Below are 24046 nucleotides of genomic sequence, written 5' to 3'. Positions count from 1 at the left end.
GTGCCATAGCCCCTTGAGAAATTCCCGGCTATGACTCTCTCTTGTAAGGATAGCCAACCAGTGGTCCAAGGGGATAATCTGAAATTCCCAGAAATCCTGCTGTGAAATTTCACAGAAGACGTTTTCCCCCTGAGAAAATTTCTGAGGTTTCTCCTCACGCCTTTATTAAAAAGAAAGCAATTTTGCGGGTTTTGAACCAAATATTCAGAACCATTATTTGTAGCACCACTGAGAGAGAAAGAGAGAGAGAGACTCAGAATGATTCTAGGCCTAGGGCACTGTGGAATCAAAATTTTGGCCAGGCTCGAATGGCACCCAGTTCCACTACTTGTAATAGCAACAGCCTCCCCCCACGAAACCTTAGGGAAAAAGAAATAAGCTGTGCTACAGCAGCCACAGCTCTGGGTGAGCCCCACATCTGAGAAACTGTTGGAGAGTTTTGTGGGATTATTTGCATAGTGTTCTAGTTGCATAGGCCCTGACCCCAGGACCTAAAGAATTAGCATCTGTGTTGCATAAAAGAAGAACTAATTTAGAGCTTTGCTTGCGGCTCGCCAACTGCCCTTTGTCTGTGCTTCAGAGCTAAAGCAGATGAATAGGTCAGCTACTGTGATTGCAGACCCTCCAAGTGTCCCTATTTCCCAGGGACAGTTGCAGATTTACAGAAGGCACCCCAGTTTCTGATCTGATCCCAGAATGCCCTGCTTTTCCTTAGGATGTCCCTATTTCCATCAGAGAAATGTTGGCGGTTATGGTACGACGTCCCTATTTTTGTTGGAGAAATGTTGGAGTTACATGATCCCCGAGCCAAGGAGATAAGTAACGATGATGAAGAAGAAGAGTTTGGATTTGATATCCTGCTTTATCACTACCCGAAGGAGTCTCAAAGCGGCTAACCTCCTTTCCCTTCCTCCCCCACAACAAACACTCTGTGAGGTGAGTGAGGCTGAGAGACTTCAAAGAAGTGTGAGTAGCCCAAGGTCACCCAGCAGCTGCATATGGAAGAGCGGAGACACAAACCCGGTTCACCAGATTACGAGTCTACCGCTCTTAACCACTACACCAACCTTTAGAAGACATCTGAAGGCAGCCCTGTGTAGAGAAGTTTTTTTAAAAAAAATGTTGAATTTATGTTTCTATAGATGTTGGAAGTTGCCCAAAGTGGCTGGGGCAGCTCTGTCAGGTGGGTGGGATATAAATATAAAAACAACAACAATGACGACAACGATGATGGAATAGGACGTCCCTATTTTCATCAGAGAAATGTTGGAGGGTATGTGATTTATCTGCAGCTAATTTATATTATTTCAGACAACAGGCAATAATGGGTTGAATCTTTGAAATCCTCCCCTTGAAGAAAAGACTGCCTACACATACAATACTAGCATTTCAGGACAAATGCTAGCTTAGAACTTTTTAGACTGAACCAATGCTCCATCAAATCCAGTACCCTGTTTCCAACTGGGCTGAAAATGTTTTCCCAACAATAAGCACCAATCCCCTAGTTAAACCTAAGATGACCTTTTCTGTTTTCCGCCTGCATCCTTTTCAACTTGCAGCTCCCTGACCCTGGAATGCCCTTGTACCTGATATCGAACACACGGAGGGGCCACTAGGGGTGCATCGGAAGATGGCTGACAATAACATCTCTCCGACCCACACGAGGTAATTAGGAGGCTGTGATGAGAGTAAATAGCCTCTCTACTCCCCCAAGGTTGTGGGTGGGCTGCCCTTGCCTGCTGTGCCCTACACCCCCCCCCCCGAATTTGTGGGGATGGGGGCACTAGGCAGAAAGCCCTCCTGTGGATCTCGGCGCTCCTGGACGCTGTCTCTGATCTGCGCCTCTAGCTGCAATAACTTCAAAAGAAACAATTAGGAAGAAGTGAATGCACATATTTCAAGGAAGGAGGGGGAGTAAAGACTGCTAACTGAAGAGAGCTCTGATAAACAAGATGGGTCGGAAGAACAAGAATAAATCATGAGAAGATCACCAAGGCTCGGTATGGCAAAGGGACTGGATGGGGGAGGGGGGAAACTTTCCTTTCCCCCCTCTATGTGATTAACCAAGACCCCCCCCACAAGTCAGAAATGCCGTTTTAATGACTTAAGCTGTGGATTTATGACTGTGTGGAGATTACTTTCTAACCAAAGCATGTTTCAAGAAGATCGTGGAAAGTATAAGAGCTTTGGAATGGCGCAGTTAAAAATACCGTCGCCATGTTGGCAAATTCTGTCGGAGGACTTAAGTCTGGGAGGAGGAATAGAGCTGTTTTTATATTGTGGGTGAGACTCCTCAGAGGGACTTAAGAGCGACAGATTTGAGAGAGTAATGATGGAAAAAGCGATGTTATTTATGAAAGCAATGATATATGGAAACCATCTTGATATGAGGATTGGACGACCGGAAAAATTCACACAGGATTATAATTGGTGTTTATCTGTTTAAGGAGATTATCAGAAGAGATCATAAAGAAAAAAAGAAAAATATATACGAACAAGATGAGATGTGGAAACAGCAAGATAAGACTGGATAGAATTATGAACATTATTTTGGACTGATTTGGATATTAACGCAGTAGCAAGAAGATGATCGGAATCCCCCTTCGGAACTTGAAATATGGGTCCCCTCAACAAAATTTTAAATTCGGCTTTGTAATTCGGAATTTATGTGATTTGATTTGATTTGATTGGTCGGCTAATAAAAATTATTAAAAGAAAAAAAGATATCGAACACACTTCCTCCTTAAGAGCCTCCTTAAGACACCGGTTCACCACGGCTGTTCTGGACTTGGGTTTCCTTTCTGTTTCCTACAACCCAATTTTGCACTCAATCCCAACACATGGTCAGAATAAGGGCCAGTCTTACAATTAGGCAGAGTGAGGCAGTTGCCTCGGGCAGCTGATTCTGAATGTCACAAAAAGGCAGCACATTGTTGTTTATTGTTATTCTGTCTTTACTTCCAGGGAAAGGTGCTTGGGGGTTTTTCTACCTCAGTACCGAAATAACTTGGCCAGCCTTGGGGACTATGCACCTTGATTAGGGGAGCAAGCTGTGCCTAGCCATTATAATAATTATAATTATAATTATTTCTAATTACCCACCCTGCAGTCTAAGGTTCCAGGGTTGGTTGCCACAATTAAAAAACACCATTAAATGCAATTCAATGCAACATTAAAATTACCGAAATTAGGTGTGTCCTTAAAATATACATCTCAAGTGTCAAAAAAGTGCCTTCTCTAGCTTCTGAGGACAGAGGACTGACGTCCCCTATATATATAACATCCAATATATATATATAGTTTTACAATTTAGAATATTCATTTAAACAACCTTAAAAATATCAATGACTCCCCTTCCTCTCTTTCCATGGTTCATTTTGCATAGCATAAATCCCTGCGTATTTTATATAAACTAAACCATTCAGTATTCCATTATTACTTCCATCAAAACTTATTTACACTGTTGAATTTATCTTAATGCTGCCAAAATTTTCAAGTGTATGCAATTTCCCACCATATATTCAGTAAACATTTTCCAGTCTTCTTTAAATGAATGTTCTTCTCGTATTCTATAAGTTAGATCCGCAGTTTAAGTTGCCATTTTTCTTTGGCTGGGACCTCACTTGTTTTCCATTTGGGGGCTAACAAAACATGGGTCACCATAGTGGCATACATAAATAATCTTTTTTTGACACCTGGGAATTTCCACCCGAATTATCCCCAACAAAAAGGACTCTGGGTTTTTTGTTCTGTTTAGTTTCTTTTTGGAAAGGTGCTTTAAAACATTTTTTTTCAGTTCATTATAAATTATTTCCCAGTATTCTTTTACTCTTTTACAGGTCCACCACATATGGAAGAAAGTACCCGCGACCTCATTGCATCTCCAGCACTTATCTGATTCAGTCTTACACATCTTAGCAATCTCCACCAATCTTAGCACCCTCAGACAACAAAATGCCTTGGGCTGGCCCTGATTAGAATCATGTGAGAGAGCGGGGGCACAATGGTTTGCCCCACCCTCTCTGTCACAACCTCTGTCAGGATGCTTCCTACTGAGGGCATTTGCCCTCCAATGTGCAGAGGGCATCAGAGCTGAGTTCAAGGATGCAACGAAGGAGATGGGCCCAGCCAGCTCATTGCCACTCTTCCTAGTGCAATTTGAATTGCAATGGGTAATCAATGCCTGAACAGGGCTCCTGGTACCCTTGTAGCCTCATATCTGCCTCATATACTCATGCTATAATGGCATCTGCACAGTAATGCACTTGTGTGAAAGTTGAACTGCGGGAGGGTCTGTGTGAAATTGCCCTCAAAAAACACACTATTTGGATCAGCTGCAAGCATAAAGACCTCTTGCCGAAATGTCACTTATTTGATATTGCCCAAGACATGAATAGCTGTTTCACACATTCGCTGATATCTAATTAATTTGATACAGCAATGGCACTTAATTGATAAGTAGAATACTCATCGCCAGTCTGCTGAGCTACCACTAGCAAATGCATTGATTTGAATGTGTAATGTGCAATTAATTACAAAAAGAGCTAGATGCACCTCTTAAGATAATTAGACTTCAATAGATGCTTTATTTACAGGCCATGGGTACTTAACATGCAACAACTGCTTTATTAAATATAAATGGTCCACTTTGTTCAAGATCCTCACTGAGGTCCTTAGCTGTGCTGCGGTTTATATATTTTTATTTATTTATTTATTTATTTATTAAATTTGAATACTGCCCTTCATCCGAAGATCACAAAGCAGTTCACAGCACATATCAGAAGAACTCCCCCTTTTTGGTGAGCCTTTCAAGGCTGGGGGAATGCCATGTGACCTGAAACAACAACAACTCCAATGCAGGACCCACAAAAGCTTTTGCTAATGCAGTGGTACCTCGGGTTAAGAACTTAATTCGTTCCGGAGGTCCGTTCTTAACCTGAAACTGTTCTTAACCTGAGGTACCACTTTAACTAATGGGGCCTCCCGCTGCTGCCGCGCCGCCGCAGTGCGATTTCTGTTCTCATCCTGAAGTAAAGTTCTTAACCTGAGGTACTACTTCCGGGTTAGCGGGGTCTGTAGCCTGAAGCGTTTGTAAACCGAAGCGTTTGTAACCCGAAGTACCACTGTATAGCCTTGTATCACCTTTGTTCCTTTTATCCTGCTCTGCTCAAGGAATCAAACCATTTCTCCTAACTGCAACTGTAGCAGGTCAAATACATCCCTTGTCACCATTCACTCTTTCCCGATTCTTCCTCATCTTAGGAGGAGGGACCAGTGCCAGATTTATGTATAGGCTAAGCAGGCTTATGCCTAGGGCCTCTAAATCTAGGGGGCCTCGCCCGCCCACCGTCTCCCCAGTGCTGCAGTCTCCCCTCTCCCAAAATTGCAAACCCAAGACTTCATGTGAGGGGAGGACAACTTGGGCCTCTAAATCTAGGGGACCTCACCAGCCTGCCCATTCCCCAGCAGGCAACAGGTCTGGGAAGAGCGAGGCATACAATGGGCACTACCGGGGCCACTAGGGGGCGCATTGGAAGATGGCCGACAATACCATCTCTCCGACCCACACGGGGTAATTAAGAAGTTGTTATGGGAGTAGGCAGCCTCCCTTGTTGCCCCAAGTAAATGGGGAACACTGCCCTTGCCTGCTGTGCCCATAAATCACCCCCTAATTCGAAAGAAGGGGGTGAGGGCCCTAGGCAGAATGCCCCCGTGTGGACCTTGGCTCTCCTGGACGCTGTCTCTGATCGCACACTAGTTGCAGCAATTTGGAATAATTAATTACAAAAGAAGCAAATGCACATATTTCAAGTGAAGAAGGGGAGTGAAGTCTGCTAATTTAAGTGACTTCTGCGAAAGAAGACGACGGGTTGGAGAAACAGGAATATTTTACGATGAAGATACACCAAAGGCTGGGTATGTTGACAACGGGACTGAATGGGGGGGGGAACCTTTTTTACTTTCCTTCTATGTGATTTACAAGAACCCCTCCTCATTAGAATCGTCGGTTGAACTGACCCAAGCAGGATGATTAAGGTCTGTTTGGAGATAAACTTTAACCAAAAGTATGCTTTATGGAGATCAAGAAGCAATAAGAGCTTTTGGAAATGGCGCAGCAATTAATTCGGAGTCGCCATCTTGCCAAAGGATTTATAGCCGGGAGGAAGAACGGATTTGTTTTCAGACTGCATTCCTAGTGAATCTCCTCAGAGGTTTTGAGAAAGGAGGCAGATTGGTGAAGATTAATGACGCTAAGACTGTTTTGATGTATGGAAGTGATGTTATATGGAAAACGTCTGGATATGGCTACTGGATAAAAAAAAATAATATCCACGTAGGATTACAAACTGTTCTAACCAGCTTGCGGAGACTATCAGAGGTCACAAAGAGAAAGGAAAAATATATGAAAATAACAACAAGAGATGTGGAAAAACAATAAGAAAGGACTGGATAGCACTGTGAACATCATAAGGTTAGATTTGTGGACATTAAAACAGCAGTAAGAAGCAAGAAGTTGATTGGATCCCCTTCGGAACTTGAAATATGGGTACCCCCAACAAAAATTTAAAATTCAGCTGTGTAATTTGGAATTTATGTAATTTGGTTTGATTTGATGTGATTGGTCGGTTAATAAAAAATTATTCGTAAACAATGGGTACCACCAGTGAACAGGCCCTGCTCCATGTAGCTTCTGCCCTGTCATTTGAGAGGGTGCCCATTTGCCATTCTTGACATGGAATGCTCTCTATTGGAGTCTCCAGGTCCAGTACAAAGACCATAAGAAGGGAGAGCAGGGACCTTGAAGTTCCCAACAGCTGTTAATGAAGCAAGCAATCACACAGGTCACCTTTGTCACAGTCAGGACGCCTATGTCCTGGTCAGGCCTGTGCCCAATCTTGTTTTTGTACAATCTTGTTTGTTCTCAGTAACCAAACTTATATTATCAACACATACAAGCAGAAAGATTGTTTTCCTTCATTTGCAAGGAATCATACAAAACAAAGTGGCACTAATAAAGAAAAGTTCCAGGGTGGCAACAGAAGGCAAACTAAAAATGCTTTTGCAGTTCATCAAAACTATCCAGCAATATCAAGTTACAGGAAAACTGGTGCGATTAACAGTAATCCTTCTAGTTAGTTAATTGGTTTGGCAACTTCCATGCACATGATGTGTGATGCTAATTATTTCCCCAAAGAGTTAAATGATAACTAATCAGAGGCAGCTACAGTTGCAAATGGCAACAAAATATCTGTGAAAGGAAGAGGAGCAGGTTTGCTCAAGTGTGTTGCTGGTAAAAATACTGTTTGTAATGAAGTGAGAGTAGTAGTTTACTTGCTCGAATTAACAAATAAGAAAGTTTTGAGAATTTAAATTCTAGATTAAAATTGATTACTTAATTGAGATGGGGATTGTAACAAAAATACTGGGGCCTAATTTGAATAGTAGAGTGCCTGGTATCTGGTGGGAAATCTCATCCTTTATTTCCACACTGTGGCTGCAGACCAAATAACCTGTCAGGAGAGTTATGAGATTCAGGTGAGGATCAGATGCCTTGTCAATCCCAGCAGGTATATAAGAGGACGACTGCCTTTGCCCTGTCCAGGCGAAGCAGTGGCAGGGAAACAGACACTACTCAGGTTACATCAAGATTGGCCTGTGGTGTGCAGCCATCAAATCCCTGGCTCAACTGGTCTTGCAGGCCCAAATCTCCACCAGCTCACTTTTGTGGGGTGGGGTTCTCCCCCCACTGAAAAATGCATTTTCCTGGATGTGATTGGATGCAGTAAATGACAAAGTCAAAATCTTTCTGTTTCCCCTCTTATATTTCATATGCAAGAAACAGTCAGCTCGACGCATTACACATTACATATTGTAAAGCAGTAATCATTCTAATAGGTGGCTGCTGAGGTTGATTACTAGCCGAGAATAAATGGACTAGGAAAAAGCTAAAAGCAAGGCAGGATACTCAGAATATATCAGATTTAATCAGGCAAATGTATCCCTCCAGGCTACTTTTGCCTGACCTAAGCTTTCCGTTGGGAAACGGGAGTTCAAAATACTATTTCTGCAATGTAATTTCAGGTGCAATGAAGTCACATTAGGAAAGAAGCATGGAAGCTATTTCTCATGCTGGGATTTGCATGGCCAGTAAAGTTAACACCTTGCAACCTGACTGCCTTGAATATGATTTCCAAACCTCCAATGGCTTTTAGTTCCGTAGCTGCTGAATGGACCCCCCCCCCAAGCCGAGTCAAATTGAGCTGCAACTCTGAACAGGCATGAGAATGAGCAGGTTGAAAAATTGTATCCCCCCCCCAATGTTCGCTCAAAACTGCAGTGATTCTGTTAGGGTAACTCCATGTGTTCCCAGCTGAATATGGCACAGTATGAACCAAGGTGGGCTGCAATCATCTCTGGGGAAGGTGGTTATGCAGGACTATTAGACTGGTTATTCTAATGGCTCTTTATAGTTCGGTAGTTTCACTTGTGGCAGCCCCAATTTTGTGGTCCCATCCCCAGGTAAATTATTGGCTCTGTGGCGCTTTGAGTGGGGTAATATTTCTGAATTGCCATTTTAAAAAAGGGTGAGTGTGAGCACACACACTGCAACTACAAGTATCCAATTCATTTCTTGCCTTTCTTGGAATCTTGTTAAATCTGGTGGGGAGGGGAAGACCCCGACATATCTCTCGTCTAGTTGCATATGCAGGTTACATAACGCATGCTTGAGCGCTAAAGCACTGCATAGTGCACAACCCACCATTTGATAGGACATTATGAGGTCAGTTGTTTCAGAATGAATAAATATGCATTCTGCAGCAGGCACACATAATGTGTGGGGTGTCATCCTTACTAGGAATGTAACGAGGCAGAAATTTCCATCCCATCCTGTTTTTGTCACATTCGGTGCTGTTTCTCTTCTACTACAGTTCAGCTTCTGCTATAATGTTTACAGTCATACCTTGGGATGAATACGCTTCAAGTTAAGCATTTTTCAGGTTGCGCTCCGCGGCGACCCAGAAGTAATGGAGCGCGACCCAGAAGTAATGCATGCACAGACACTCAAAATGACGTCACACAAATGCGCGGAAGCAGCGAAACACGACCCGCACACACGCAGTCGTGCAGTCGTGTGTTGCGTTCACTTCAGGATGTGAACGCGGCTCCGGAAAGGATCCCGTTCGCATCCAGAGGTACCACTGTACTATTTGTCTTGCTACCAGCTTATATAATTAGTTTCAGTGCATTTCAACAGAAGGGAAACGTCAACAACAATGTAAAAACCAATGAGATTATTTACATAATGTTTGCAGATTGAAAATAATAATAATAATAATAATAATAATAATAATAATAATAATAATAATAATTATTACCATGCATATTGGCTTGTGTGATTTTTGTCGTGCACCTCAGATGAACATGCAAATTGAAGCAATTTCTGCTCCATTTCCATTTCCAGTAGAATTCCATGGCATGCCAAATGCTACCTATGGAAATAGGGCTGTAGCATCTCAAACAGACAAGTGTCCCTAATGGAGTGGAGCTGAAATTTCAAAGAAGTTTTTTTGTTTTTGTTTTCTGAGAAAAAAATCTGATTTCCCCCATTTTTCTCACCTCCTCACCCCTTAGAAAAAGGCCAGTTTGCGTATTTCCCCCCTCTATGAATATTTGCCACTATAGAAGGGTGGGGGAGAGAAGAAGGGAGGGAGCCAACATTTTGTCCCCAGAGTGCCCTGGAATGACACATGTTGCCATAGTAGCTAAAGGTCAGGGACGTCATTTGGAAGGAGTAACATCAGCATACCGTACACTATGTCGTTACATTATGAATTACAATTCCCTTTTATGCAGAGCCAAACACCACTCATTAATTTGCCATGAAAACTGATGGAACACCCAGGGTGAGCTTTGGAGTGCTGGAACACCCTAGATTCATGCATAACTGTGAATCTGGAGATCTGTGTTTATATTGACATTCATCGGTGCTTGCGAATTCTCCCAAGCAAGCAAGACTACACCAGCATTTCTAAATTGGTAGCTACATAGTGCAATAAGCACTGGGACATGCAACTGTCTCTAGATTAGAGATCCCCCAATGCTGTGCTTTCCTTGAATACATGTGTAACATGCAAGTTTGCACATGAGTAAAATAGAAACACAAGCATATCCATTACCAGCAGTATCAAGCTCTTCTCAATATGCATTATTGCATTTTTGAGTCTCATTGTCTCTTTTAGTTTACACTAAAATAAAGAAATATATTTATTTACACTACAGTCATACCTCGGGTTGAATGCGCTTCGGGTTGAGCGCGTTCGAGTTGCGCTCTGTGGCAACCCAGAAGTAACAGAGAGTGTTACTTCCAGGTTTTGCCACTTGTGCATGTGCTCAAAATGACATCACGCACATGCGCAGAAGCAGCGAAAAGTGACGCGTGTGTGCACAGACGTGCCGTCGCTAGTTACGTTTGCTTCTGGATGCGAACGGGGCTCCAGAATGGATCCCGTTCATATCCAGAGGTACCACTGTACACTAAAATAAATCAATATGTTTATTTATTTACATTATATAAACAATGTAAATAAATAAAAAACATGTCCAGGACACTGATTGGGGAAAGCAGCAACTTTGTATTTGCACCAAAATTTACAGCCTCCCCAGTCTTCATTTCCTCTAAGGAAGTCTTAGCCAAACTGGTTCCAAACAGAAATAAACAACTATTTGACTTTTATAAGACATCTGAAGGCAGCCCTGCATAAGGAAGTTTTTAATGTTTGATATGTTATTGTGTTTTTAAAATTCTGTTGAGAGCCACCCAGAGTGGCTGGGGCAACATATAAATAATAATGGGGCAGCATACAAATAATAAATTAAAATAAAATAATCCAGTTATTTTGGACTACAACCCCCATCAGCCCTAGCCAGAATAGCTAGGGTTGATGGGAGTTGTAGTTCAAAACATCTGGAGGGCACTTGGTTGAAGACAGCCACTGCTGTGCTCTGCATAACCCTTGTAAACCAAATAAAAGATAAGGCAGAGCAAAATGAGTCCTTATTTTAGCACACTGGAGACTAATGTGAAAAAATGCAATAAGCAGAAAGTCAATGCCATTGAAATTTGATGGCATTATATCTAGTGGTATGTAGGGTTTTCTGCTTCAATTTTCCTGCCTCAGATCTGTTTTGAGTTTGCAGTTGGGTTTATTAATGCGAACACATTGTTCATGCAGCCGTGCATTCAGCGACTTGGCATAAATAATTTATCTGCAAGCTGACTTGGCTGGCGATGCTTACATAATTGAAAGCCGATCCCACACAGTTTATTGTGGAAGGTTTATTGGGAGGGAACAGGCACAGCTTCTGGGATGCTGGCTCAAGAGACCAGGTTTTGAGAGCCTGCTTTTCCAGCATGGAAGCAAGCAGCCTTTTTCATCCTCCCACTGCTGCGGAAGGAGAAGCATCTTGGAAGTGAGGGGCAGAAGAGCCAAACTGAAATTTCGCGTACGTTCCCCGTCTGTTGAATTCCTCAAACTGAAGGGTATCAGGAATTTTGATACCCTGATTTCAACATGCCCAAATTCCAAATCTGTATGGAAACTTCCTTCCCCTGCTCTCAAGTCCTAGTGATAGTTAAAAATCGTCGATGGAGCATGAGACTCTTAATAGCAGAATTCTGGGTTCAAGCCCCATGTTGGGCAAAATATTCCTAGGTTGCAGGGGTTCAACTAGACGACCCTCGTGGTCCCTTCCAACTCTACCATTCTATGATTCTATGAAAAAGAAACATGTAAAAATGCTCATTATTTCAGGTTATGCATACAGAAACTCGCACACCCCAAGACCACCAACTTACAGTTGAACCCCTATTGCAACTGTACTATCAGTTTTCTGCTCAGATTAAGGGCTTGACCCCCTAAGCAGGCACTTTAGCGCTATTGCTCAGCAGTTGTAGCTCACGGTTATTTATTCTTATCCTTTTGGGGAGCCCAAAGCTCTGGAAGATTTACTCCTTTCACTGGACAAGCACCAGGTCCTCTACAGAAACAATTTTCTATAGATGAGGTGGGAAAACTTTCTGGGCAAACTTCCCAGTGATGAATGGGGCCAAAGGCAAAAGCAGACAGAGCAATGAATGTGCTATATGGTATATAGAATGTGCTTTGCATGGTAGGCTAATCTCTACAGACATTCACACACACCCCTCTGTGCTCCACCCAGGCAGGCAAGAGTAATTGTCAGAGTTCAAGGACACAAGCAGAAACACTCAAGGAGGTTGTGAAGCAATGCTAGTGATTGGGGTTGCCTGGGGAGACCCCCAAGGACCAAAGAGACAGGCCATGGGGCCATTTGGCCCCTGGGGCTTGAGGTTCTCCACCCCTGCTGTATCACAAGAAGCATGGTATACAAATGTAGCAAACCATCAAGAGACCGAATCCCCACACAATTATTTCACTCCACCTCCTAAATCCATTTTGGGTGTTTCTGATAGGAAGTTCCCTCTTTGCTCCTTGTTTCAGTTTACCACATTCCCTGCTTTCCTCCATCTTTCTCACAATGGGCTGAGTTCCACCAATTGCCAACTGGCAACAGCTCACCTGGATGAGGTCATTGAGACTGGTATGTTGGATGGAAGACAATAACCACTATGCCTTTGAGTGCCTTTGAGTTGGGCTCAGTATCCATGTAAAAGCATAAAAGCCAAAACAACAACAAAAAGAACCTAATGAGCTGAAAAGGTCTCTGGAAAGTCTGGGGGTATGGATGGAAGACTTCATTGGAATGTGGTCTCCAGTGAAGTCTTCCATCCATCGTCCAGGCTTTCCAGAGATGTTTTCAGCTCCTTGGTATGTGGTCTCCATTTACTTACTGGTTATTGACTGATAACAGAATATTCATGCCTGGGCGGTTCCCTTTGGGCTGAAAAGCGATTCAGTCCTCCCAGCCAATCAGAAACAGGACCTGGAGACTGAGAACCAATCAAAGCCTGATAAATATCCAAGGAGCTAAGGAAATGGGAAGAATCTATCATTATCTGCATAGCACAAAATACTGATTTGTTTACTTTTAATATTTAGCTGCGGGATGCGGGTGGCGCTGTGGATTAAACCACAGAGCTAGGACTTGCCGATCGGAAGGTCGGCGGTTCGAATCCCACGACGGGGTGAGCTCCCGTTGCTTGGTCCCTGCTCCTGCCAACCTAGCAGTTCGAAAGCATGTCAAGTGCAAGTAGACAAATACCGTAGGTATTTTCTCTGGCGGGAAGGTAAACGGCATTTCTGTGCGCTGCTCTGGTTCGCCAGAAGCGACTTAGTCATGCTGGCCACATGACCCGGAAGCTGTACGCCGGCTCCCTCGGCCAATAAAGCGAGATGAGCGCCGCAACCCCAGAGTCGGCCACGAATAGACCTAATGGTCAGGGGTCCTTTACCTAATATTTAGCTATCTCCCCACAAGCTGAAGGCAGCTTATAATTTATTTATTTTCTTAACAAAACCAGTCACAATTAGAGCGACTGGAAATCTTTTTTTAAAAAAATCTAACCACAAGAAACAATGAACACATAAAGATCCCAGAATGCAGCTAAGAATCTTTGAATCCATCCTTCGACTTGTGATGGTATGGCAAAACAGAGGGGCCACATACATCATAGTGATGTTATGCTGCCTCTGGGCACTCATTCCTGAGCCTTAGTGTTGCTGATAAGAAGCCCAACTCCCACTTCTGCCTGCCATTGGCTGAAATATTGACTGTTATTTGCTGTTTGCATATGGTTTGCATATGGTGGCTTTCCAGCAAGTTCCCCCAGACAGGGGTCTTCTAGAGTGACAGCTAGTGAGGCACAAGGAGCGGTCAAAAGAAGAAGGCACCATCTGTGTGAGCAGATATGTGGTGCATGGAGGTGTTTGGATCTTGCCTGCATTCTTTTGAAGATGATATCATTAGCAGGGTCCCATCCAGTGATGTCAATTGGCAAGGGAGTTTAGACAGGGGAGATGTGTTCTCTGGACAAGGGGTGGGGGGAAATCTGTGTTCTGTTCTCTCAGGTGCTGGTACCTGACACCAGATCTCTTGAGACATCCCTGTTCCTGGGATCTGCCCATGGTGGATAGAAAGGGAAACAGCCGTCTAAATTCCCCCCTCAAGCCAATGTATCAGCATATTTTCCTTTCTCCCGGAAAGGGCTGCGGGATGCTTATTTTTGCACTGAATTGTAATATTGTTTGGGTGGCTTGGATAGAACTTCTCAGATGTTTATTGCTGCAAAAATAAATGTCCTATTATTTGCACAGCTGACAGTTGGCTTTGTTGTTCTTCCAAATGGAAAGAGAATATGTTGCCTAGACCAAAATACAGCTATGTTTTAATCTCCCTGCACGCATGCGCTTGGTTTGATACAAGAGGAGAATTCACAACCAGATGGATTTCTCCAGTATATACGTAATGCATTCCTCAAGAAAGTGCTCCCCTCTCTGGAAGAAAGCCCCTGAAACAGGAGGAGAAATGCAATAATATTTGTAGGGTAGGTGTGTTTTTTAATTCCTGGAAGAGCACCACATACACACAACTGCTGATAAGGATATAATAATAATAATAATAATAATAATAATAATAATAATAATAATAATAATAATAAAAAATTTTATTTATATCCCGCCCTCCCCAGCCGAAGCTGGGCTCAGGGCAGCTAACAACAATAAAACAATACAAAAGTACAACACAAACAACACTCTAAAATCATTCATTATAAAATTAATTAAATTCAAGCCACTGGCCACCATTGGGCCAGAGCTCCGCGAAGATTGCCGAGGGAGGCAGTCAGGCTGTGCCCTGGCCAAAGGCCTGGCGGAACAGCTCTGTCTTGCAGGCCCTGCGGAAAGATGTCAAGTCCCGCAGGGCCCTAGTCTCTTGTGACAGAGTGTTCCACCAGGTCGGAGCCACAGCCGAAAAAGCCCTGGCTCTAGTTGAGGCCAGCCTAACTTCTCTGTGGCCTGGGACCTTCAAGATGTTTTTATTTGAAGACCGTAAGTTTCTCTGCCACTGTTTTGGAAAGTTGTTTGTTCGCTATGTGTTTTCATAACAAAATTTTCCATGAAGATTCCTGACATCAAGGAACAGGTTTTCCTGTTTGTTTGGATGCAACTGGGCACCATTTTGAATGAAGATGGCAGACCAAACTTTTCTTAGAATTCCCAACCAACACTAGTTATGAGACTGCAAATCCTGAATTAAAGCAATGGGGTTTGGGGCAGTTATTGTGGACCTGAAAAACAAAACAGAGTGGCCCTTCCCATGTTTTGAAGTGCCCTGTTTCAGAAAATTTCCCAGGTCAGCTTTATTGTCAGTGCTTTAAAAAGATTTATGGAGATGTTTCTATTTCACTTGGATATTTGACAAGAGGAGTGAGTGGTGTTTGCCTTTTCTACCAAGGATGGTTTGACTTCAGTCTTGAGGTCTGTAGGTTATTTTGTTGGTTATTAGAATCCCCGTGGCCTAATACCCTGTTTTAAATTTACAAAGCAAGGGTGCACATTCAGAATCTCCTAACAGTGAGAAAGATATAAATAATCTATCTGCCTTTAGGGACATTATTTATTAATTGTGTTGGCTTGTTTATATTGTTGTTAGTTGCATGGAGGTCCCAGTGGGTGGAAAAGCAGAATATATATATTTTCCTTTACAAAAAGAGGTGATAAATTAGATCAGTTTGTTAAAAGGCTGGCAATCAGCTGAAACATTTAAGTTTGCAACACCTCTGATTTGTGTATGTGTGTATATACACACACACACACACACACACACACACACACTCATCTCTATGAGCTTAATGCTAATTGGTTTGGAGACATAATCCACTGGGAGGTTTTCCTCTGCAAGCCCTATTTGTTTGCCCACAAAAGGAAAAATATTATTGAGTTTTAAATACATATATATGGGTATAGGCATATAAATATATATACCCCCCCACCTTTCCTTTACAGAGCACAAGGTAGTATAGTATACATGGTTCTTCCCCTCCTCAATTATCATTGCACAAATTCTGTGAGTTATGCTAGGCTGAGAAAGTGGCTCATGGTGAGCTTCATAGCTTGAACCCTGGTCTCCCAGGGTTATACCACGCTGGCTTTCCACGCCGGCCTGTATATGATCGTACAAGTCAGAGAGCACCTGCATCTCTCATCCAGTGCTGAACATCTCTAAAGCTCAGACCCAAAATGAATAGTTCCAGCTTTGGCAGAGTTCCACAGGCACACTCATTTTTCTTCTTGTGCCTGTCGTGACCTAGTTGTGCCATGGATCATTTCCCTATGGTTTGGAGATGTGAATTAAAGCAGGCAAGTCTACATCAGAGCATCAAAGGGGAGGGGGATTTTTGGCTTGATTGGTGGGAGGAAGTATAATCCCATCGCACTCTCAAGACATTTCACAGTTCACCTTCTTGTCATCAAAGGTGTCAGGTTAGATCAGAGGGAAAAAACCTATTAGAGCAGACTGGCAGAACTTTTCCTGATTGGCCTTTTTAGCAGAACAGTATCTGACAAAGAGACAGGAGATGATGGAATCGAGGACCCGAACACTGTTGCCCATGAGACTCTCCTACCCAATACAAAAGTCTTATTGACTTTGACGCATGAGTACAGGAGCCCCTCTTATCAAAGCCACTGTGAAATTGAATCTCCACTTCAAGTAATGAATTTTGCCAGGTCATCCTGGTTGTAACTCATATGTCACAGCTGCACTGGCTACCTAGTTTCACCAAGACCACCTAATCATGTTCAAATATCTCTCTATAAGGCCTAAAAACACAGTCCTTAATAATAAAAAAAACCCCAACCAACACTGCCCCCATTCTCGCAATTCCAAATTCTGTGTTGGATTCTGTAGTATGGATGCTCTTTGGATATACAAAACAGGGTCCTCTCTCTAGGTTTTTGACTAGTCCAGCTCTTGATAATGGACAATGAAGTCTTTAATTGTCTTTTTTTTGCTCGTAACTAGGGAGAACTGCTCTCTCCCATATGAACCCGCATGTCCTGTTAAACCACAGAACTCACTGAGTGACCTTGGGCCAGCCACAGTCTCTCAGCCTAACCTACCTGACAGAGTTGTTTTGAGGTTAAAAAAGGGAGAGGAACAGAACCACCTTGAGCTCTTTGGAGGGTGATGGCTATGCTCTGTCTCCAAAATTGGAGGCTGCAATGTTTCTGAATACCAGTTGCCGGAAACCACAGGTGGAGAGAGGGCTCTTGTGTTCGAATCCTTCTTGAGGGTTTTCCACAAGCATCTGGTTAGCCAGTGTGAGAACAGGATGGTAGATGGGCCGCTGGTCTGATCCATCAGGCTCTTATGATGTTCTTAGGTGGGATACATAGGCAATAAACAAATAAATACCCATATATCAAATCAACAATGAGGAAGCAGTGGCCCCGATTCACTCATATGGTATAATCTTCCCTGCTGAGCTTCAGTCCAAATGGCTAACCCTGTAACAGATGGTGTGGATTTTGCAGTGCACATGCCATACTTTTGTACCCTATGAAACTGCTGGAAAACCATGATGCCAACCTCTGCTTATCCCCTGCACCTCTTGCTCCATGGAATTTTGGAAAGAGGTGACCTCCAGCTAATATCGAGGTAGCCTTTTAAAGACCATGCTCAGCAGTAGATGTGAGATCACCTAGTAAAACTGGTAGGAACAGAAGTCATTGAGCGGTGTGGGTCAAGGAAAACAATGCATTTCCATGAGAATGACATTTATATGGCACTTTTCAGCAGTGCTCCAAAGGGCTGAAGCTGGGCAAGGACTTCTTTTGCGAGGTGTCCTGTGATGGGAGGTGTTGTATAGTGGGAAAGATGGGCGACAGACACAGCTCTTTTAAGCAACAGCTCTTTATTACAGCAGTTAGCACTGCTCTAAGTCTCTCTGAACAACAGTGAAGCTGGCTGCCTTATACAATGCTCAATAACTTGTAACAGTAACAAATTCCAACTAACTACCCAATCGGTGGAAGCAACTCTCAATCCTTCATTTGCATACTGGTGGCCCAGAGTGAGAACTGCAGCCAGTCTGAATACATAACAGGAGGGATTTGGGAACAGGAGGAGACAAAGAAGCAGGACTGTCACAAAAGGTGGCAGACTCTCCTGCATTAGAGGTTTTTTGGGTAGGCTGGTTGACCCCCTCTCTCATGCCTGCCGTACTGGTGAGTTCCTTCAACAGCAGAGGCATAGGAGCCAACTCCTAGGGGCCACGGGGCCTTCAACCTCCCCAATAAAATATTTGAGGGGGCTGCCCCCTAAGTTGATGGGCCTTGCCATTTAAATGGTGTGCATGCACCTTGTCATGTGATCGATTATGTGCCATATTTTATTCAAGTTGGCACCCGTGAGCAGAGGGTTCGTCTTGCTGGCCTTGGAGGTTCCTTCCAAATGTATGATTCTAAAAGTAATGTTTGTTAGAGAGAAGGACAATGTAGGTCCTTCCCCTTCCCCAAATCGTTATCTCCCAGGGAGGGGCAGTGTTGCTGTTGGGAGGGCCATGCTGTAAAACCTGCCTCTACAAGATAACATAGCACGACAAAGGGACTTCGCTGAAAGAGTCCAACTCTTACATGAAGCAGAGTGGCTTCTGTTCTAGCTTATGGTCCTTTACCTTAGCCAGAACAGAAGCCACTCTGCTCCTACTGCCAATCCCTGTAATTATGCACGTAGCCTTCTCATTGCAAAGCTTACCGGCGCAGCCTTGCAGAAGCGCCGGCAACACTTCTCCGTAATGCGGCAGCCAGCCCCGACTTGCAGGTAGCCCTGCTGCAACATCCTCTGAATCGCACTGGGATTGCAGGCTTAGGCGGATTCCTTTTCATTTCCACTGTTTCATGTCAGGCCATTATCTGCTCGAGTTAAATCAATACAACAGGTAAGACAAATTTCCATTGCCTCCACTCTAATCCAATATTGTGGCAGAATTAATATCCCTCTCTCAACCCACCAGAGATTCGGAGCTATTAAATCCTAAATTAAGGGTGTTCTGTTTTGCATGATACAGTGCCGAGTCTTCCAGAGGGGGTTCAGTGTCACTTCCGAACGAGCATCTGCCTCGAGTGCTGCTTGGCTTTCCTTTGTGATTACTCAAGGAAGCTTTCTGCCTTCTATTAACCTTTCATGCCTTGTTCTTTGGGTCTCTTCTGGCTAAAGCCACGTATAGAATCTAGCAGCCAAGGATGAATTACTGCTGATGGGTCTATGGGATTAGTGAAGACTGGGGAGGGGGCGACTCTCACCCATAAATGGATGGGCAGACACCTTCAAGAGTCAAAAGTGAAGTGCAGCCTTTCTTAGATGATTTGATCCAATGCAGAAATGTGACAGAGTTACTTGTCCTTCCAGGAGGTCATCTTCTGGGCCTCTTCTTCTCACCTGAGGAAGCTTCCTTTCAAACAGGAGGCACGACTTCCATTGATCACATCGTTTCATATTGTTGGGACAGTGAGTAATAAAGGAGGCATGATCAGAGCATCATGGAAACTCCCCAAAGTGAGTACCAATACTTCTTCTGACCCACCAATTTTAAAGAATCCAACTCAACACAAGCTATGCACAAACAATTCAGAATACTACAATTTTCAACACTTAGGGAGGAATTCAATGCTTCCAATAGTCCTGTCTGTTTCAGCTTGCCCAATGGATTTATAGATCGCTTAATTGGCAAACTGGATTACATAAAAATATTATTAAAAATACAGGTGAAATACAGATTTAAAATGTATATAAAATATAGATTTAAAATATAGATAAAATAGATAATTGAAATACTGATAAAATCAAAAGTTTAAAATAAATTGGCATATAAAACGTAATGATTATAAATAATATCAGTAGTTTTAAAACTAATACACATAATGAAATTACATGTTAAAATTGTGTGTTGAAATTACATGTCTGTTTACGCTTCCTTAAACCAAACAAGTGATCATATCCTTGGGTTAGATCTCACCTCCATGTGCAATTTGCAACAGAGAAGTGGCAACCTGGACCTAACCTGGACCTGCTACTGAACATGGAGATGGTCCTTACATTTCTGCTGGCAACGAAATCTGGTTTCTACCTGCCTACAACCTTTCCTGGTTCAGAGAAAATGCACTGCTACCTTTTCCATTTTGCCAGAGAGCAATTTTCTAGAGGATTTTACTTCCGAGCAAGAAAGTTGAAAGCTGTGAAGTCAAGGAGCTCTTTGAATCGAACTGCTCATCACAAACTTGTGGGGGGGGCTGGGGTGAAATAAAAATGTTGGTGGAATGCTCTGAAATTCAGAAATCTGGGTGTATTTGATTCCAAGGGGTCTCAGAGTATGACATCATGGATTCTAAACAATAAGTAAAACATAAATTGATACAATCCCCCCCTCCCCCCCCACACATATACAAAGCCAGCCATTGGGAAAAAAGCCAAGGAAATTGGGAGGAAAAAACCCAGACGGAATGGCAGACTACATATCCTGGTTTAGGAAATGAGTCTCAGCAGGGATCCGAGACATTTAAATCAGTTGCTAGTTTCTCCCCCCTTTTTATTTCCTTTAAATGATGTGTTCAGTTACTTCCAGACTCCCTCCCCATCTGCATACATAATTGGGTTGCGTTTTTATCCCCTTTAATTCATTGCCATCTTTGCAACTCTACAGCCAAAGTTTATCAGGATGTCTCAGTCCTTGTCTGCCTCCACCAGGGATTGCGTCTCTGACCTTTTTTGTTTATTTATGTCTCCAGAAGCCAAGCGGCAACTGTTTTCCTTGGTTAGGAAGAAGGTGCACTTAATCACTGGGGAGAACAGGAATGGCGTAATGAGAAGAGAAATAGGCTGTCGGATAGGAGAAAGAGCCCAGAGAAGACAGAGAGGAGACGGGGGAGAGGTTTGCTAGGCAGCCTGACTGGTGGAACAAATGCATCTTTCTGGTTTTGCCAACTATTCTTTCCTTTCCTGCTCCTTGCTCTGCTCCGGGAGCCAATAGGATGCTGACGCATCATCGTACTCTTCTGGGGTCTTTGAATCACTCCCAGATCTGAAATGCTCTTTCAGTCCAATGCTACCGTTTGGCATTTTGACACAAGAGAAGTAGAAGCACCCACAATGAGTTAAGGACCATTGCACACCTTTAAAGGGGGCACACAATGAGGTGCTGTTTCACACAGCACATAAACTAGGATGTAGTGATGTTCAGCAATGTGGATGGCTTTAGAAGGGGGTTAGACATATTCATGGAGAATAAGCCTATCAGTGGGAGAGCCAGCGTGGTGCAGTGGTTAAGAGCGGTAGACTCGTAATCTGGTGAACCAGGTTCGCGTCTCCACTCCTCCACATGCAGCTGCTGGGTGACCTTGGGCCAGTCACACTTCTTTGAAGTCTCTCAGCCCCACTCACCTCACAGAGTGTTTGTTGTGGGGGAAGAAGGGAATGGAGATTGTTAGCCTCTTTGAGACTCCTTAGGGTAGTGATAAAGCAGGATATCAAGTCAAAACTCTTCTTCTTCTTCAGTGGCCACTAACCACAATGGGTGTGCTCTCCCTCTACTCTCTGAGGCATTATGCCTCTCAATACCATTTGCTGGGAAGGCAACCAGGCAGAGTGCTGTTTCACCCAGGCCCCGCTTGTGGGATCACCATAGGCATCAATTTGGCCACTATGAGGACACGTTACTGGACAATGATGGACTTTTTTTTATCAGATCCAGGAGGGCATCATCCTACTGCTTGGGCCCTCTCAGAGGTTCAGGCTTCCTGTGAGGCACTGAGGTGAGAAGTGAGGCAGGAACCTCCTCCCTCCCACCTCATTCTTCAGTAGCTTTAAGTCCTGGAAGAAGTCTAGTGAAACAGCCAGCAATCTTTCCCTCATCCAACATTTCACAATCCCAAAGCAAGGAGATTCCGACGTAACATCAGGAATAACGTACTGACAGTAAGTGGTGTTTGACAGTGGAACCAACTCACTCAGAAGGTGGTGGACTCTCCTTCACTGGAGGTTTTTAAGAAGAGGTTGGATGGCCACCTGTCATGTATGATCAAGCTGAGATTTCTGCATTGCAGGGAATTGCACTAGATGACCCTCAGGCTTGCTTCTAACTCGGCAATTCTATGACCCCTTGGGGAACCAGGCCTTCTTTTTATGGGAAACCCTACCTCTGAAAGAAATCCTGAAACATACACACTCACTAGAGACCCCCATTGCACCGATATAGAGTCATACCTTGGATCCTGAACCCCTTGGTACTCGGACGTTTTGGCTCCTGAATGCCGCAAACCCAGAAGTGAGTGTTCCGGTTTGCGAACGTTCTTTGGAACCCAAGCATCTAACAGGGCTTCCACTGCTTCCGATTGGCTGCAGGAGCTTCCTGCAGCCAATCAAAAGCAGGACTTTGGCTTCCAAACATTTTGGAAGTCAAACAGACCTCTGGAATGGATTCTGTTCGACTTCCAAGGTACGACTGTATAAGCAGTGGTATTGGTCTTGCTCTGTTGACTGAGGCTCAGACCCTGTAGCAGTGGGTGAAGGTTGGTGAATTCAGGAGACAGAGCCAGGCAGACAAAAAAGTAGAGCTGCATGGGTTAGGGGGCAGAGCCCATCAATGGACCATGGCTAAGGGGCCTAAAGCTGGCACGGTTGGATAACCCACTGATGCAGCCTGGTGGGTGGGGATTCACAGGTGAGAGCAAAATGCTCTCAAAGAAACAGAATGGTCCTTTGGCCCCAACTTGTCATCCTGACATTCTGCTCAGTTTGATCATCTCCTCAAGGCTCCAGAGACTTGGGATCCGTCCCATCACAAGTGCTCAACTAGCATGTGTAGTGACACTCACTATCATGAATGGGACCAAATCTGCGGGAAGTACTAACATTTCAAGATGGATCCCCGCCTCTCTGTGCACACTTAACAAGAGATTCTTTCTTTTAGCACCTCAAAGGCAGCAGTGTATGCATGAGAGGCAGAAATCTCACATTGGAATTGGACAGACACAGGAAAGCTTCCTTTCCTGAACCCTTATTACTGCGATATTATTATACACGCAGCCAGCACCTCCTTTAATCAATTTAACATAATATGACCTATGAGTTAATCTTCCCTAATGAGAAGGCCACCTTCACTCCATTAAGAGACAGATATATCATCAACCTCATCTTCCAGATGAAGAAGGCAATTATGAAGAAAGCCTGGAAACGGGAGATACTAACAGGATGCAAAAGATGTGACGGGCAGTGCATGTCTGAAGGGAGAACCCAGCGTACCAGAGGAAGGTGAGGGATGCTTAAGGAATTCACTCTTTGCAAATTCTGAAATGGACTGACCTGATTCCACACCTCCTGAGTTTGTATCGCTTAGCTGCATATGGCTGAGTTGTCCACCAACTTGCACACTTCCCAGATGTTTAATATTTGGCTAAAACAAATAAATCAAAGTATTTTTAAAAATGTATATTTTGAGAAAAAGCACATTTCAAATTCATATTTGAATGTGAACCTTTATGCAGACTTTAAAAAAAAAGACAATGAAAATGGGATAGAATGAACATATGTGACAGAAATTGATTGATTCTTCTCTCCCCAGAGGTGTACTCTGTTTCTCTTCTGGACAATAGGGTAACATGCTTGAATGGACCAGTTATAGGCCTTCTTTGTTTCTGCAAAACCCTCGGACTATCTTTGCAAGGAGACATCTCAATTTCTGTAAATGGGCATTTAAGTCACTCTGAAACATATCACAATACTGATTTGGCATCAAATAAAACCATCTGACAATGATTGGCAAATTTATTTTATTGATCTTATTTATACATTTATGTAACACCTTTCTGCCCTGCAAGGGCCTCCCAAGGCCATTCCCAATACATGTATAAGATGAATACAATATTAAAACCATCCCAGCAATAAAAGAATAAAGAGAATTGGTTTGTAAAGACAGATGGGGCTATGGATTGCATCTTCCAATGGTTGTCAGCTACACACACATGCACTCGTATACCTTAATCCACACATAGTTTCTCCGTTAAATCATAAT

At 43.4% G+C, this 24046-nt stretch overlaps 1 long non-coding RNA gene across 1 annotated transcript; it reads left to right on the top strand.

Annotated features, from left to right (window-relative positions):
• Positions 1-22331: 22331 nt before the first annotated feature.
• Positions 22332-23790, top strand: LOC128413393 (uncharacterized). Its single transcript, XR_008330322.1, has 2 exons — positions 22332-23286; positions 23597-23790. It is a non-coding gene; the product is annotated as an uncharacterized LOC128413393 (long non-coding RNA).
• Positions 23791-24046: the final 256 nt, after the last annotated feature.

The sequence above is a fragment of the Podarcis raffonei genome, chromosome 5, assembly GCF_027172205.1.
Source record: "Podarcis raffonei isolate rPodRaf1 chromosome 5, rPodRaf1.pri, whole genome shotgun sequence".
NCBI lineage: Eukaryota > Metazoa > Chordata > Lepidosauria > Squamata > Lacertidae > Podarcis > Podarcis raffonei.
The sequence above is the reverse complement of the archived record's forward strand: the minus strand, read 5'-3'. Positions and strand labels throughout refer to the sequence as shown.